This window comes from Ranitomeya imitator, chromosome 2, assembly GCF_032444005.1.
Source record: "Ranitomeya imitator isolate aRanImi1 chromosome 2, aRanImi1.pri, whole genome shotgun sequence".
NCBI lineage: Eukaryota > Metazoa > Chordata > Amphibia > Anura > Dendrobatidae > Ranitomeya > Ranitomeya imitator.
In genome coordinates, this window is record NC_091283.1 from 538702160 (window position 1) to 538717352 (window position 15193).

Here is a 15193-nt window from a genome sequence, read left to right on the forward strand (position 1 = left end):
GCTCCATAGCATAATATGCCGCGTATGCTGCTCCATAAAGGTTGATGGCCCCCATAAGACACTCCATAAAAGGTTGATGGCCCCGGGGCGTGTCCTGCACAGCCAAGTGAGCGGACGCTGAGGAAAGAGCTCCCGCGGCCGCAAGCTTAATTATCCTGAACAGACATGTTGTTGTTGCCAAGATGTTTGGGATAAGAGAACTGGGTTGCTACTTGTACCCATTTAACACTTGTGTCTCTTTCACTTTTGGAGGACTGGAATATGGCTGGGTTTAACTATTACGCCAGTTAGAGTTGTGCTGGAAAATAAGGGGTGGGGTGGGGATTGTTAATAGGGTGCACTGCAAACGATGTGTTTTTTTTTTTTTTGGACTCTTTACTTCACTGTTTGTTCTGTACTGTTAATGAATGTAAAGAGATGTGGTTCTGAGAGTCGCGGGAGCCAGTTAGAGGAGGTTACCTAGATGAGAGTGCTTCAAACGGGCCAAGGAGCCCCACTCTTGATGAGAGGAAAATGCTTTATCTTGGGGGGAGTGGGAGTTTAAAAAGTGGGAGAGAGGGGTTAGTCAGCTCAGGTTAAGGAGTAGGATATTCTTGATGATTGTTCTGCATCATGATGGGGGACCGTATTAAAATACTGAGTTGGAACGTTAGAGGCCTGGCGGACAAAACTAGATGAGCGGCGGTGCTACAATACACACGAGACCAGAGGGCCTCACTGATATGTCTGCTGGAGACAATTGGTTCGTGAGAGGGTGGACGTCTTGTGTAGGCGGTGGCTGCAAAAAAAACATATCATTCCACCTTCTCTACATACTCAAGGGGCGTATCGGTATTGGTCCCAGCAGGGGTGCACTATGAAGAGCTGAAGGTGTATGCTGATGTGGATGGACAATGTGTGGTAGTGAAATGCAGAATTTGGTATTTTGAGGTGTGTGGTGGCTATGTACATTCCTCCCCCTTATTCGAGTAAAAAACTTAGAGAAGTGTTGGAATGGATTGGACGGGGAGATCCGATGCCGCTTTTAATTATTGGAGACCTCAACAATATTTGTGATGATTTCTGGGATAAAAACAAAAAAAATACACAAAACAGGTTGGAAAGCCATATTACGCCGTTCGGAACATATATTCGAGAGATCGGTATGACTGATTTGTGGAGAGTGCGACACGTGGGGGAGAGGGGATACTCTTGCTATTCACCGGCTCATGATACTTTATCCAGAATAGATATGGTGCTCGGAAACAATAGGTTTGATTTTATTGTGGGAGAAGTGAGTTACTTGCCACTGGCGATCGCCGATCATAATCCGATAGAGGTGGAGTTATGGCCAATGGGGACACAAGCACAGCATAGGGGAGAGTGGAAATTTCACCCTAACTGGCTGAATAGTGTGAGTTTGGAGGGAATACAGCGGGAGGTGGAGGAGTTTTTTTTTTAGATTAACGAGAGCAGCTCGGACATACCCACTATATGGGAGACAAAGGCATATTTGAGAGGTTTGCTGTTCAGGGACATCAGTAGATGTAAGTGGCGATCAAAACAGGTGGAGAATGCCGCAAAGGAAAGGCTGAGACCTGCTTAAGATGAGATGGCCACACTGGGTACCACTGAGGCTGGGAAACGGTTAAGAGAAGCCCAGAATAATATGGATAAAATTCTTTTGGAAAGGGCAGGGAGGAAGAGAGAGTTCCAACGATGAGCCTTTTACCAGGAGGGGGAGGTAGTGGGGCATATGCTCTCGCTGGTGGCGTCGGCCCAGAGGGGTACACCATTCGTACATTCACTAGAGCCTGTTAACGGTATAAAAGTGTCGGAGACATGAGATTTTAAGGGTCTTTACGGACTTCTACACGGATCCGTACTCCTCTGGTGTAGACCCATCGGGGACTGACAACATGGCATTTCTAGAAGGTATTGTCTTACCTAGACTGAGTGAGGAGGATAGGGAAAGTTTGGAGGGACCCATCACGGACGAAGAACTAAGTCGTGCTTTAAGAGCCATGGCAAGAGGTAAGGCCCCAGGAGCAGATGGATTGTAAGCTGAAATTTATATGGAGATGGAGGAGGTGTTGCTACCCAGATTACGAGTAGTTTTAGAGGAGGCTAGGAATGGGGGGGGATTCTTCCAGCCTCCACGAGGGAGGCCATAATAGTTGTAATCCAAAAGGAAGATAAAGATCTACGACTGCCTGAATCATATCGCCCGATTTCTTTGCTCACAATAGATGTTAAACTTCTGGCTGGGGTGTTGGCATCCCGATTGTCGGGTGTTATTTCTAAGTTGATTCATCCACATCAGTCTGGCTTTATGCCAGACAGGTCCACGGCAGTCAATCTTAGAAGGCTTTCTTTGAATTTACAATTGGGGCTGATAACGGTGGGCATAGAGTTATTGCTTCTTTAGATGCCCATAAGGCATTCGACAGTGTGGAATGGGGATACTTGTGGCAGGTATTGCAATGCTTTTGCCCACAATTTGTGTCCTGGTTTCAGCTATTGTATGCGCAACCATCAGCTAGGGTGAGAGTGAATGGGGAGCTTTCTCATACGATAAGGCTACATAGAGGGACAAAACAGGGGTGTCCGCTCTCCCCTCTTGTTTGCTTTAGCCGTGGAGCCGCTGGCCGCCAGCATCCAACAGTCCGCTGAGGTCTCTGGGTTTAAATATGGATCGATAGAGGAAAAGATAGCACTTTATGCGGATGATATACTGCTGTTCTTGAGTGATGCACATGATTCATTGAGTAATGCAATTCAGCTCATCGAGGGATTTGGTGCTTTGTCGGGGCTTAAAATAAATTGCAAGAAGTCAACTCTGTTTATGGTGGATGATGCAGGGGGTGAGTTGGGAGATTCTATGGAAGGGGGTAGACTTTAAGTTGGAGATCAATTCAAATACTTGGGGATACTAATCTCTTTGCCGATCACGAATTACTTGCATACGAATCTTACGCCGGTGCTGGGAACTCTTAAGGCAAAGGTAGAGGCTTGGTCTAAGTTGCATTTATCTGTTGTAGGCCGAATTAATTTCATTAAGATGATTCTGATGCCTAAGATACTGTATGTTCTCCATAACTCACCTATCTGGATACCACGTGTAAAACTCTTTATTTAGAGGCCTGGTGTGGGGGAGGTAACACCGGCGAATTAAATTGGAGATGCTTCAACGCCCTAAAGACGCGGGAGGCTTGGCTAACCCTGAAATATATTTCGTGACAGCCCAATGTCATGAGTCGTCTTCCAATGTAGCACAACTTTTGATAGAAAGGGTGGTGAAGAGAAGTCCGGCGGTACAGTGTCTGGAAGATGGATCCCTAGGGATACTGGGGAAGAAATACCAAACATTATTTCTGATATATAAAGTATGGGGGAGAGTTAAACAAATTTGCGGGGTTACTTGTCTGACCAGGTTGTCTCCGCTGTAGTTTAATAATAATCTACTGGAGTTTTTGGCGATGGGACATATACCAGAATGGCAAGCCAGGGGGATCCGGTATGCCGGTCAGACTTTAGAGCAACGGGAGATGAAATCCTTTTCCCAGCTACAGTCAGAATATGGTCTTAGGATATATGGGGCGTTCCACTATGCACAAGTACGGCATGCGTTTATGGCCCAGAATGAGGGGGATGGTTTCCAAATTCAAAACGACTTAGTATTAGAATACATCTGTGGAGTGTGGACAACTAGTGGAGCCATTTCATCTTTATATAAGGATCTACTTCACACTCACCTATTGGGATATCTGACGCGAGGGCTAAATGGGAAAGAGAGCTGGGTAATTTAGAGGATGAAACGTGGGAATCTGTATTAGAATGGATACCGAAACTATCACTGAATATTTATATTGTACACAGAATGTATAGATCCCCGGATGTCCTGTATATATATCCAGTCTGTCCTCAACTCTGCTGCCCGGCTAATCCACCTCTCTCCTCCCCTGTTTCTCCCCTCTGCAAATCCCTCCACTGGCTCCCAATTCCCCAACGAATCCAGTTCAAACTACTAACACTGATCTACAAAGCCATCCACAACCTGTCCCCTCCCTATATCTGAACTAATCTCCCAATATCATCCCTCACGTAATCTTCAATCCTCCCAAGACCTCCTACTCTCCTCCACACTTATTCGTTCTTCACACAACCGCCTCCAAGATTTCTCCCAAATATCCCCCATCCTCTGGAATTCCATGCCTCAACACGTCCGATTATCCACCACCCTCAGATCCTTCAGATGGAACCTGAAAACCCATCTCTTCAGGAAAGCCTACAATAACCATGCCGCCGCCAGAGCCGCCGCCTCACCCCTACCTTCTGTCTCTTCCCCACTATCCCATAGAATGTAAGTCCTCAAGGACAGGGTCCTCTCCCCTCTGTACCAGTCTGTCACTGTAAACCTGTTTACTGTAAACGATATCTGTAACTCTGTATGTAACCCCTTTCTCATGTACAGCACCATGGAATTAATGGTGCTATATAAATAAATAAATAATAATAATAATAATAATATAGAGCTGGGCTGAGATCTGACTTGGAATGCCCTAGATGTAGGAATGATAGTGCTGGAATGTTTCATATGTTATGGTCGTGTCCGAGATTGGTGTGCGTGCTGGGGTACGTGGAAGAGATAGCTGTGGATGACAAGCTGTTCCATAAAGGTTGATGGCCCCATAAGATGCTCCATAGCATAACATGGTCCATATGCTGCTCCATAAAGGTTGATGGCCCCATAAGATGCTCCATAGCATAATATGCCCCATATGCTGCTCCATAAAGGTTGATGGCCCCATAAGATGCTCCATAGCATAATATGCCCCATATGCTGCTCCATAAAGGTTTATCGCTGGGCACCGAGTGCCGGTGTCCTGATCAAGCGGGGACACCGGTGCGCTAGGAGCTAGGAGTACTTCTTATCAATATCAGGAGATATCAATCAATAGCTCAGTATAGTACATTGGAATTGGAGAATAAATGGGCCATGGCCTAGCTGGACGCGGCTAAGGCATTTGACTCCCTCGAATGGCCTTTCCTATCTGCATGTTTACAGAGATATCGATTTGGTCCTAAATTTCAAAAGTGCATTGGCGCAATATATATATGAAACCAAAAATCATTGCTCCAAAAATTGTTCAGGTCGTTGACCTTCCAAACGTTCTGGTAGCCCAATGATGCAAATATTATTCCGACGTAATCTGTTCTCTAGATCGTCCGCCTTTTGCTTCCAAGCATTTATCGATCCAGAGACTTTTGTCAGTTTAGCCTCCATAGGCGAGACACCTGTGATTCAACTTCCGTAATCCGACCACTCAGATTGCATATCTTGTCGGAGGCGCCCCACCTCAGAATGTACTTCCCAGTCAGGGATGTCCTAGTTAAAGATATCGCTTGCATCAGCTGCTCAGATGCCTGCTTCAAGGTCAGATCCTCCCGATCCTCACCCTCATCACTATCTGAGGCATGGGAATCATGTGAAGAAAACCAGTTCCTCCCACGTCACCAATCTGTGACGTAACTACACAAGCACAGCTCTCTGGCGCCCCCTGTGCCTCTCAGGCCAATAAGGGAACTACATCTAGAGCAAATGGCCGCCAGGGAGACTTCCCTTTTACCCACGCCGGGTATTCTAAGATTCGCAATCAGAATAAAAGGATCAGCCCAAAATTAATTTATGGTTTAATTGCCTTAAGGACACACTAGATAATTACAATATACAGAAAGAATATACCAAGAGTTACAGTCAGAGTAAAATATAACAATAATAATACAATGCTGGAGGTCAATTTACCAGGTTGAAGGTCGCTTGTGGAAGCCGGCATGATTTTTCGGCTGCTGGCCTGTAGTTTTGACCCCAGATGAATTGTCTTTGTGAGAACGTGGGGAATCATGGGTGTCAGATCGTGTATATTTTTTTTAAGTTGTCAGTTGCACTTGTAGTTTCTGTACAGTGCATGGTTAATGTTTAGAAAACAGGACAAATATCTTGTCAGTAAAGGGCTGGTATTACTCCTTCAGTACCCCACTAAACAACAGTGTAAGCAGATTGGCAAACTCTTTGCAAGAGAGAAGGTAGTACACTACAGCCTCAGTAATTTGATACAATAGTTGCAGATGCGGCCTCAGGGGATCAGAAGAGGGACCAGGGAAGCAAGAACAGGAGCCAGGAGAGCTCAGCCTAGAGTGCAACTTGCACAGCTCCTTATTCTGTTCTATTCACTGCAGTCTCATCCTCTTAGGCTAGTTTCACATTTGCGGTTAAAAACGCAAACGCAGGTGGTGAAAAAAACGCATGTAAACGCGTGCAAACGCTGCGTTTTTTAGACGCATGCGTTTTCGTATGCGGTAAAAAAACGCGGCGTTTTGACGCGTTTAAATGCGTTTTTTCCTGCGTTTGCGTTTTTGAAACGCATGATGAGAAGTGTGTGACAGCTGCCAATCATCAAAATCAACTAGAAAACCCACTATAAATAGAAATAGCTAGGGTTAGGGTTTGGATCCCTAGGGTTAGGGTTTGGATCCCTAGGGTTAGGGTTTGGATCCCTTTATCACCTTGATGGTGGGGGGTTAGGGTTTGGATCCCTAGGGTTAGGATCCCTTTATCACCATGATGGTGGGGGGTTAGGGTTTGGATCCCTAGGGTTAGGGTTTCTTTATCACATTGATGGTGGGGGGTTAGGGTTAGGATCCCTTTATCACCTTGATGGTGGGGGGTTAGGGTTAGGATCCCTTTATCACCTTGATGGTGGGGGGTTAGGGTTAGGATCCCTTTATCACCTTGATGGTGGGGGGTTAGGGTTTGGATCCCTTTATCACCTTGATGGTGGGGGGTGGCTTATCAGTGTGTAGACTTGTTTTTTTCTATGGAAACGCATGCGTTTAAAAACGCAACCAAACGCATGTGCTTAAAAACGCATGCGTTTACATAGACAGCAATACGTTTTTTTTGCGGCAAAAAACGCCTCTCATTTCTGCAACAAAACGCAAGCATACAAACGACGCATGCGTCGTCAAACACGGCAAAACGCATAAAAAAAAAAAACGCCTGCGTTTTTGTTAAATATAAGAAAAAAACGCATGCTTTTTATGCGCTAAAACGCAGCACCAAAAAACGCAAATGTGAAACCAGCCTTAGCAGTACTACAGCTGTCCCAGTGTAAAAATATTGAACTTGATCACCAAGTCAATTCAGCCCCGGTTCAGGTGGTGGGAGCAGCACCAATGTTGATGCGAACGCCAGGGCCGGCCGGCATTATATGCAATTAATGAGGGAGAACAATGGGGCCCGTCTCTCAGGGCACACGCTGCGCGATCCCCCTCTCGTACCTCCAGGAGTTCCAAGTACTGACCAGCAATCTCTCACTGCCCCACTTCGTGTCCTTCACTGTCAGGGCGCTCTGTAAAGAAAATGGTCGCCGCCTCCTGCAAACGCCGTCCTCCACCTGAGATTTCTCCGGGACCGCGCCCGACCGGAGCCGTACTTCTTGCCTCCTCTGGAGGCAGACGTTCCCAGGTGACCAGGGGAGCTCAGCGACACCCTTGGAGATCCACTAAGGTAAGTTAATTGCGGGGTTTTAATCAGGATTTTAGGAGCTCCAGCCAGTCCTTCCTGCTCCACTACATAGCCTCGCCCCCCAGATTTTGTATGTTGACCTCTATTAATGTATATATTCCTTTCCATGAGCACAATAACGTTTATTTTATTCACAAACTCTTTTTTGACTGGTGCTTTTTCATCTAACCAATGCATCGCAATAAGCTTCCTAGCAGGATATAGCAATCTTGCAATAGCCAGTTTCCCACATTCATCCGCAGCAATATCATCCATACATCCCAGGAGGCAAGTCAGCGGGTTGCGCACAATATTTATCCCCATCACTTCTTGAATCAGATTGAGCACTTTCATCCAAAAGGGTTGAAGGCGAGAACACGACCACATCATGTGTAGAAGGTCGGCTCTTTCCTCACAACACCTTGGACATTTTGAGTCTCCTCTCAGACCTGCCTTCATCATCCATAACGGGTCCTGTAAACTCTATAGACTAAATATAACTATGACTCCTTTTTAGCTTCACTTAAAGAAAACTTGGGAATATATTGTAATATGGACTCCCACTGAGACTCCGATAAAGGACCCAGATCTGCCATGCGTTTCTCCCTCAACATTAGCAGATGTCTCAGTAAAAAAAGTGTCCAACAAGCCCCTGTACATCAAGGTGATGAACCCCCTTGAATTCCTCCGAGGTCCTATGAGATTCAACAAACTATCCGACTGCAAAACCACACGTGACGCTTTGTTTTGTTTATTTAGGGCACGTCTCAGCTGCAGATACTGGAAAAACATCTTCTGGCTCAGAGGAAACTCATTCCTGAGCATTTCAAACGTTTTAATAATGCCAACATTGAACAACTGAGACACTAACCAAATGCCAATATGCCTCCACTGACCAAACCCCCGCAATCTCATGAGCTCTGTCATTCTAGGGTCAAACCAAATCGACACATATCGCCTAAATTCTGTCACCCCCTCCACTGTTTAATTTCCTGCCAAACTTTCCCCATCATAACTATGGTTGCCAATTTTTCTTAGTTCAATCTAAATCTACCCACTTCCAAACTGCTAACAATGGACCCTTTCCCACTATATATTCAGTGATTATCCCAGCTGATGTAATTTGGCTAGATTCTCCCCAGCCCACCATATATTGATATTGAGACGCTATATAGTATATCCAGGGGTCAGGGACTGCCAAACCACCCTCATCCTTTGATTTCTACAGATGCTCTAATTTGATGTGTGCCCGTTTACCCTTCCAAATCAGATCCCTAAATAGAGTATTAATTCTACAAAATTTGCTCTGTGCCAACCATACTGGAGCATTATGCAGTATATAGAGGAGGTGAGGCATAAGTATCATTTTGATCAGATTGACTCTACCTGCCAGAGACAGAAATTCAACTTTAATTCCTTAACCCACCCTAAACCCAAACCCTAGCATTCTGGGGGAGACCATTTTCATTTTCAGAGCAGTTCTAAAATAACGAAGTATAACATTTGAAAAAGGGAGGAGAAAAAGGTAAAAAGAAGAAGTCTAACAATTAAGGCATAGAATATTTGTTGGCAGCCCTGGAGTATCTAACCAAGGACTCCATACCTTTTAAATTTGGGAATAGAGTTACGTTTCTGATAGAATCTGATTGGACAGAGGAGTCTTATTTATCCTTCCTTGTAGATGGAGGTTGTGTGTTTAACCAATGAAATGAAAGACGTTTACATGCTTGAAATAAGATACGAGAGATACCTATGAATAGGGGCAAGTTAGGATCCACTGCATCTTCAAATAATCCCAGTATACATATACAGGGGATCTGTAAAAAATTTCACTCCATACACCGTTTCTATCAAGAAGATTACCTCATTCCAAAATGGGTTTATCTGTATATACCATCACTTAGAGCTGGACAAACCATTTAAAGAGGTTTTACTATTTTGTTTACTGCCAAATCAGGAGTCGAAAAACACAGTTCTAACACCTGCCACGCAGAGGTTATTACAAACAAAAAAGGCAGCACTCTGTAGCGCCAAAACTTGCAAACTTGAAATATGAAAATTGAATTGCATTACTGCACTAGAAATATGAAAAATTGAGGAAGTTTAGAGGATAAATTGGCCAATTCATGTGTACCTAATAGCCGCGATAAGGCATTCCTCCTTTACCAGGACCTAAATGCCTTTCCTCTCTTAGAATGAAGTCTTCATCTGTATGGGAACATGAATCCTCTGTTAGACTAAAATCTATATCTCTGTGGAGGGGTAGTGGTCATGCTGTGATTAGAAACACCGGTGGCTAAAAGGCGGAGTGCTCAGTCAGAAGGTTTTTTTGATTTAAATAGATTTTTATTAACAATATAAAAAAAAGGAGAACAACAGAATGCCATTTACATTGCATTATATCAGATACACATTTTCTTACTTTAATAAACCCCAACATTACCCCAACTACCCCCCTCCCCCATAAGACAGCTCAGTCTCAATCTCCACCCCACCGAGGCATTATCTGCCTCTTGTAATTTATCCTCTTCCAGGTCTTAGGAAACACGACGCCTATACTCCTCAATCCAAATCAAGCCAAGGAGACCATATTTTATTAAAGAGTTCTATTTTCCCCCTTTTACTGTACACCCCCTTTTCCAATTTTAGACCATGTTGAACATATTGGAGAAATTCCCTTCTCACAGGTGGTTCCGCGTTTATCCAGTTTCGTGCTATTACTTTCCTGGCCATGTAGAGTAGCCTAGCAATTGCAATCTTCCAAGTATTGTCAACTCCAATTTCTTCCACATATCCCAGCACACATACTATCGGGTCTCTAACAACTCTGCACTTATACGCTGCTTCAACTCGGCTCAAAACCACCACCCAAAAGGCAGCCAGTCTCGGACACGTCCACATCATGTGATATATTCCTGCCTTCTCACTCGCACACCTCGGACACCCAGAATTGGCACGCAATCCCGCTTTGTATAACACTTCCGGAGATTTATATACCCTATGCAAAATGTATAGCTGCGAGAGCCTATATGGTTCACTCAAGGATAGTCGCGGAACCCACTCCATCACCGATTCCCAGGTTTCATTTTCCATCGGCCCCACTTCTCTCTCCCACTTAGCTCTCGCCTTTATAGGGAAATCTAGCAGAAATGTGTGCATAAGGTCCTTATACAGAGTGGAAATAACTCCCCTTGTAGTACCCTCACCACACACATACTCCAACACTATATCATCTTGAACCCTGATATCAGCCTTCTTATTCTGAGCTCTAAAGGCATGTCTCATCTGCGCATACTGATATTCCCCTGTGGAACGCAAACCAAATTCTTCCTGCAATTGGGAAAAGGACTTCAGCTCCTGCTGCTGGATTATCTGGTGAACAAAGCAAATTCCCTTATTCTGCCATTCCATCAATCCTCCCAGGGCCTCAAAATCCTTTAAGTTGTGGTTAGACCATATCGGTGTGAATTTAGTCAACCCTGTAACCCCACGAATCTGCCTTAATCTATTCCATAATTTACGAATCAGGAACAGGGTTGGGTATATTTTCCCCAGCGCGCCCAATGAGCCATCCTCCAAACACCTGGCCATCGGTCGTCGGTCCGTCACCTCTTCCAATAGCTGTTGTACTGCACTGGATGACGCCCCTCGCGCCCAGCCCTTCAAATGCTGGCTCTGGGCCGCAAGGAAGTATATTTCCGGGTTGGGCAAAGCCAAACCACCATCTTCCTTGGGTCGTTGAAGCGTCTCCAAGCTAATACGTGGATATTGTCTACCCCATATCAAACTTCTAAAGAGGGCATTAATCTGCCTGAACTTCCCCCGAGGGATCCAAATTGGTGCGTTATGCAGAACATAAAGAATTTTGGGCATAAGGACCATTTTAATAAGGTTTACCCTACCGACGACCGATAGATGTAGCTTATTCCAGGCGTCTACCTTTGCCTTGAGTACCCCCATAACAGGAGTCAAATTTCTTTGCAGAAACTCCGCCACCGGCACCGAAATCCATATTCCAAGATATTTAAATTGGGAAACCACCTTCAGCCTCTCATCCCCAACATCCTCACTCACATTCTCTCCTACGTCATCCACTCTAAAAAGAACCGTCTTATCCCAATTAATTGTTAGTCCCGACACAGTACCAAATCTCTCAACAATTTCAACGGCCCCTCTTAGTGAATTGTCTGGATCCTCCAGGAACAGCAAAACATCATCCGCATATAACGCTATTTTTTCCTCTACTTTGCCATACCTAAACCCAGGGACCCCATCCGACTGCCGAATCTTAGCAGCAAGAGGTTCTACAGCCAACGCGAACAGGAGGGGTGAAAGCGGGCATCCCTGCCTAGTACCCCTAGCCAGCCCTATAGGACGAGATAGCTCCCCATTTACTCTAATTCTGGCGGATGGTAATGAGTACAACAGCTGTATCCAGGCCACAAACTGCGGGCCAAACCCCATACATTCCAGCACCTGCCAGAGGTACCCCCATTCGACGCTGTCAAACGCCTTGTGTGCATCTAGCGATACAATCACTCTTCGACCACAGTTATCAGACTCTACCTGCAAATTTACATATAACCTCCGCAAATTGATCGCCGTTGATCTATCCGGCATAAAGCCAGATTGGTCCGAATGCACCAGACTCGCAATAACACTAGAGAGGCGGAGAGCCAACACCTTGGCCAGAAGCTTGACATCAATTGTTAGTAAAGAAATTGGGCGGTACGACTCCGGTTTCCCCAAGTCCTTATCCTCCTTTGGAATGACCACTATTATGGCCTCTCTCATAGAGGCTGGCAAGCGCCCACAAGACCTAGCTTCCTCCAATACCATTTTTAATCTAGGAATCAACACTTCTGCCAACCCTTTATAGATCTCAGCGGGTAACCCATCGACCCCAGGCGCCTTCCCATTGGCCATAGACATCAATGCCCGACTCAATTCCTCCTCAGTGATAGGGGCCTCAAGGCTCTCCCTATCTGCCTCACTCAGTCTCGGCAAATCCAGACCTTCCAAGAAAGTCAGTGCATCCTCGACCGATTCACCAACCCGAGAGGAATACAAATCTGCATAGAAGTCCGCAAATGCTCTCAAAATTTCAGGTGTTTCCGTTATTTTACCTCCACTAGCAGAATCCAAAGAGTGTATATATGAAGAACCTCTCTGAGCAGCAGCCACTACCGACAGCATATGTCCCACTGTTTCTCCCTCCTGATAGAACAATACCCTTTGGAAATCTCGTTTCCTCTCAGCTTTGCCTAGCAGAATTTTTTCCAAATGATTTTGTGCGTTTTTCATTCTTCTCTCTGCCTCAGGGGTTCCCAGTGTGGCCATCCCATCCTCTGCTTCCTTCAACTCCTCAACTGCCGCTTTTTCTACCTCTCTCGTCCTCCGCTTACACCTACTAATGTCCCTAAACAGTAGTCCCCTCAGGTACGCCTTCATTGCATCCCAAATTGTAAGAGCGTCGGCGCTTCCATCATTTAAGAGAAAGAATTCCGCCACCTCCCGTCCTATACTTTCCAACTCAATACTCTGTAACCAATTAGGATGAATCTTCCATTCTCTCCCACTTAGCGAGCGAGCCCCCTCCAATCTAACCTCTACTTCAATTGGACTATGGTCCGACAAGGCCCTTGGCAGATATCTCACCTCCCCAACCAATGTGTCCAAAATCCTGTTACCAAGAGCCATATCAATCCTAGAGAGTGTGGCATGTGCCGGTGAATAACATGAGTACCCTCTCTCCCCCACATGTCTAACCCTCCACAGATCAATCAAACCTATCTCCTGTATATAGGTGCCAAATGTTGTTATGTGTCCCTCCGACCTATTCTGAGTATTTTTATTTTTATCCCAATATTCATCACAGATGTTATTTAGATCTCCGATAATTATTAACGGTGTCGGTCCCCATTTTTCCACTCGCTCCATTACTTCTCTAATCTTCCTGCTAGAGTAGGGAGGCGGAATATACATCGCGGCAACACACAGCATCACTCCATACAGTATACACCGTAATAGTACATACTGTCCCTCCACGTCCACATATACCTTCACCTCCTCATACTGAACTCCCGCTGGAACCAAGATTGAGACTCCTCTTGCATACGTGGAGAAGGTAGAATGATATCCCCTCTGGATCCATCGTCTATTCAAAACATCCACTTTTTCCCTTACCAAATGCGTCTCCAGCAAGCATATCATTGAGGCCCTTTGGTCTCTTGCATATTGCAAACACGCAGCACGTCTAGATTTCTCCCCTAGGCCTCTCACATTCCAGCACAAAATCTTAAAACGGGTCCCCATCACTTGGCTCATCTTCACTATAAGTATCATCAATTTTGAGCTCAGGCTGTCTAACTACCCTCCCCCCCCCCCCCCCCAACTCCCCCTCCCACCCTTCCCCCCTCACATCTAACCATTCCACCTCTTTCCAAGAGTGGGGCATCATCGCCCATAGCGAACACTCCGTTTGGCATTACCTTCCCACCCCTCCTCCCACCACTGTACATAACAGGATTTCAGACATTTTGAAAAATAACGTTCTCAAAACATTTTAACTTAGAATTATTTGCACACACAAGAAGCCTGCATAAACTTAAAATATGTCGCAAACCCTTCCTCCCCCTTTCCCAGCAGCCATTACACCATCCCTTTAACTTTAACTGGATATAATCCAGCTCCCTTCTTCCCCCCCCATACCCCTTGGTTTGTCAATCACATGACTCTTTTCCAACTGACAGATAAGTAAACAACTTCAGACTCTTCCCACAGTTTCAGTCTCCTTTTCCTTTAAGCTTTTTAGCATTAATATCGATCCACTGGGTAGCGTCCTCCGGCTTCTGGAAAAAATGAATTTTATCAAACGCCACCACCCTCAGTCTTGCTGGGAACATCATGGAATACTGCACACCCAATTCCCTCAGCCGTCTCTTGATACCCGTGAACATCATCCGTTGTTTCTGCACCAGAGTAGAATAGTCTGGGTATATAGCAATCTTTTGGCCTTCAACTGTCAGATCTGTCATGTCTCTGGCCTTCCTCAGGATAATGTCTCTGTCTCTATAGTTTAGAATTTTGGCGAGTATGGTACGGGGATTCGCTCCAGGGACAGGTGGTTTCGGCGGGACCCTATGCGCTCTTTCTACCGCGAACACTTTTGTTAGCGCCATATCTCCAAATGTTTCTAACAGCCATTTTTCAATATATTCCGTTGGATTCCTCCCTTCAGCTTTTTCAGGGATGCCCACTATACGAATATTATTTCTTCTGGACCTGTTCTCAAGGTCCTCATTTTTCGCAGCCAATTCAGCTATTGCTTGAGTGAACTTTTTCTCTGCTTTTTGCAGCTGCACTATATGGTCTTCTGCAGTGCTCACTCTCTCCTCTACCTCCCCCACACGTTTGTCAATCTTCTGCATGGCTGCGTTTATCTGGGCTGTGTCCCCCTTAACCTCCTGTATCTGTATGGTCAGAGATTGTTTACATGAAGAGACTAGCGCAAAAACGTCTCTTAGGGTAGGCTCAGCTTCTGGCGCCATTTCCTCGGGTCCCCCTTCTGCCACCGCCATTTTACTCTCCTTTCTCCCCTGTTGTACCTCATGTTCCCCTGCTGGGCTCTCCTCCTCCTCCTCCTCT

At 45.5% G+C, this 15193-nt stretch overlaps 1 protein-coding gene across 1 annotated transcript in view; it reads right to left on the minus strand.

Annotated features, from left to right (window-relative positions):
• Positions 1 to 15193, minus strand: part of TRMT1L (tRNA methyltransferase 1 like) — a 107048-nt gene that overhangs the window by 37180 nt on the left and 54675 nt on the right. The window lies entirely within an intron of this gene.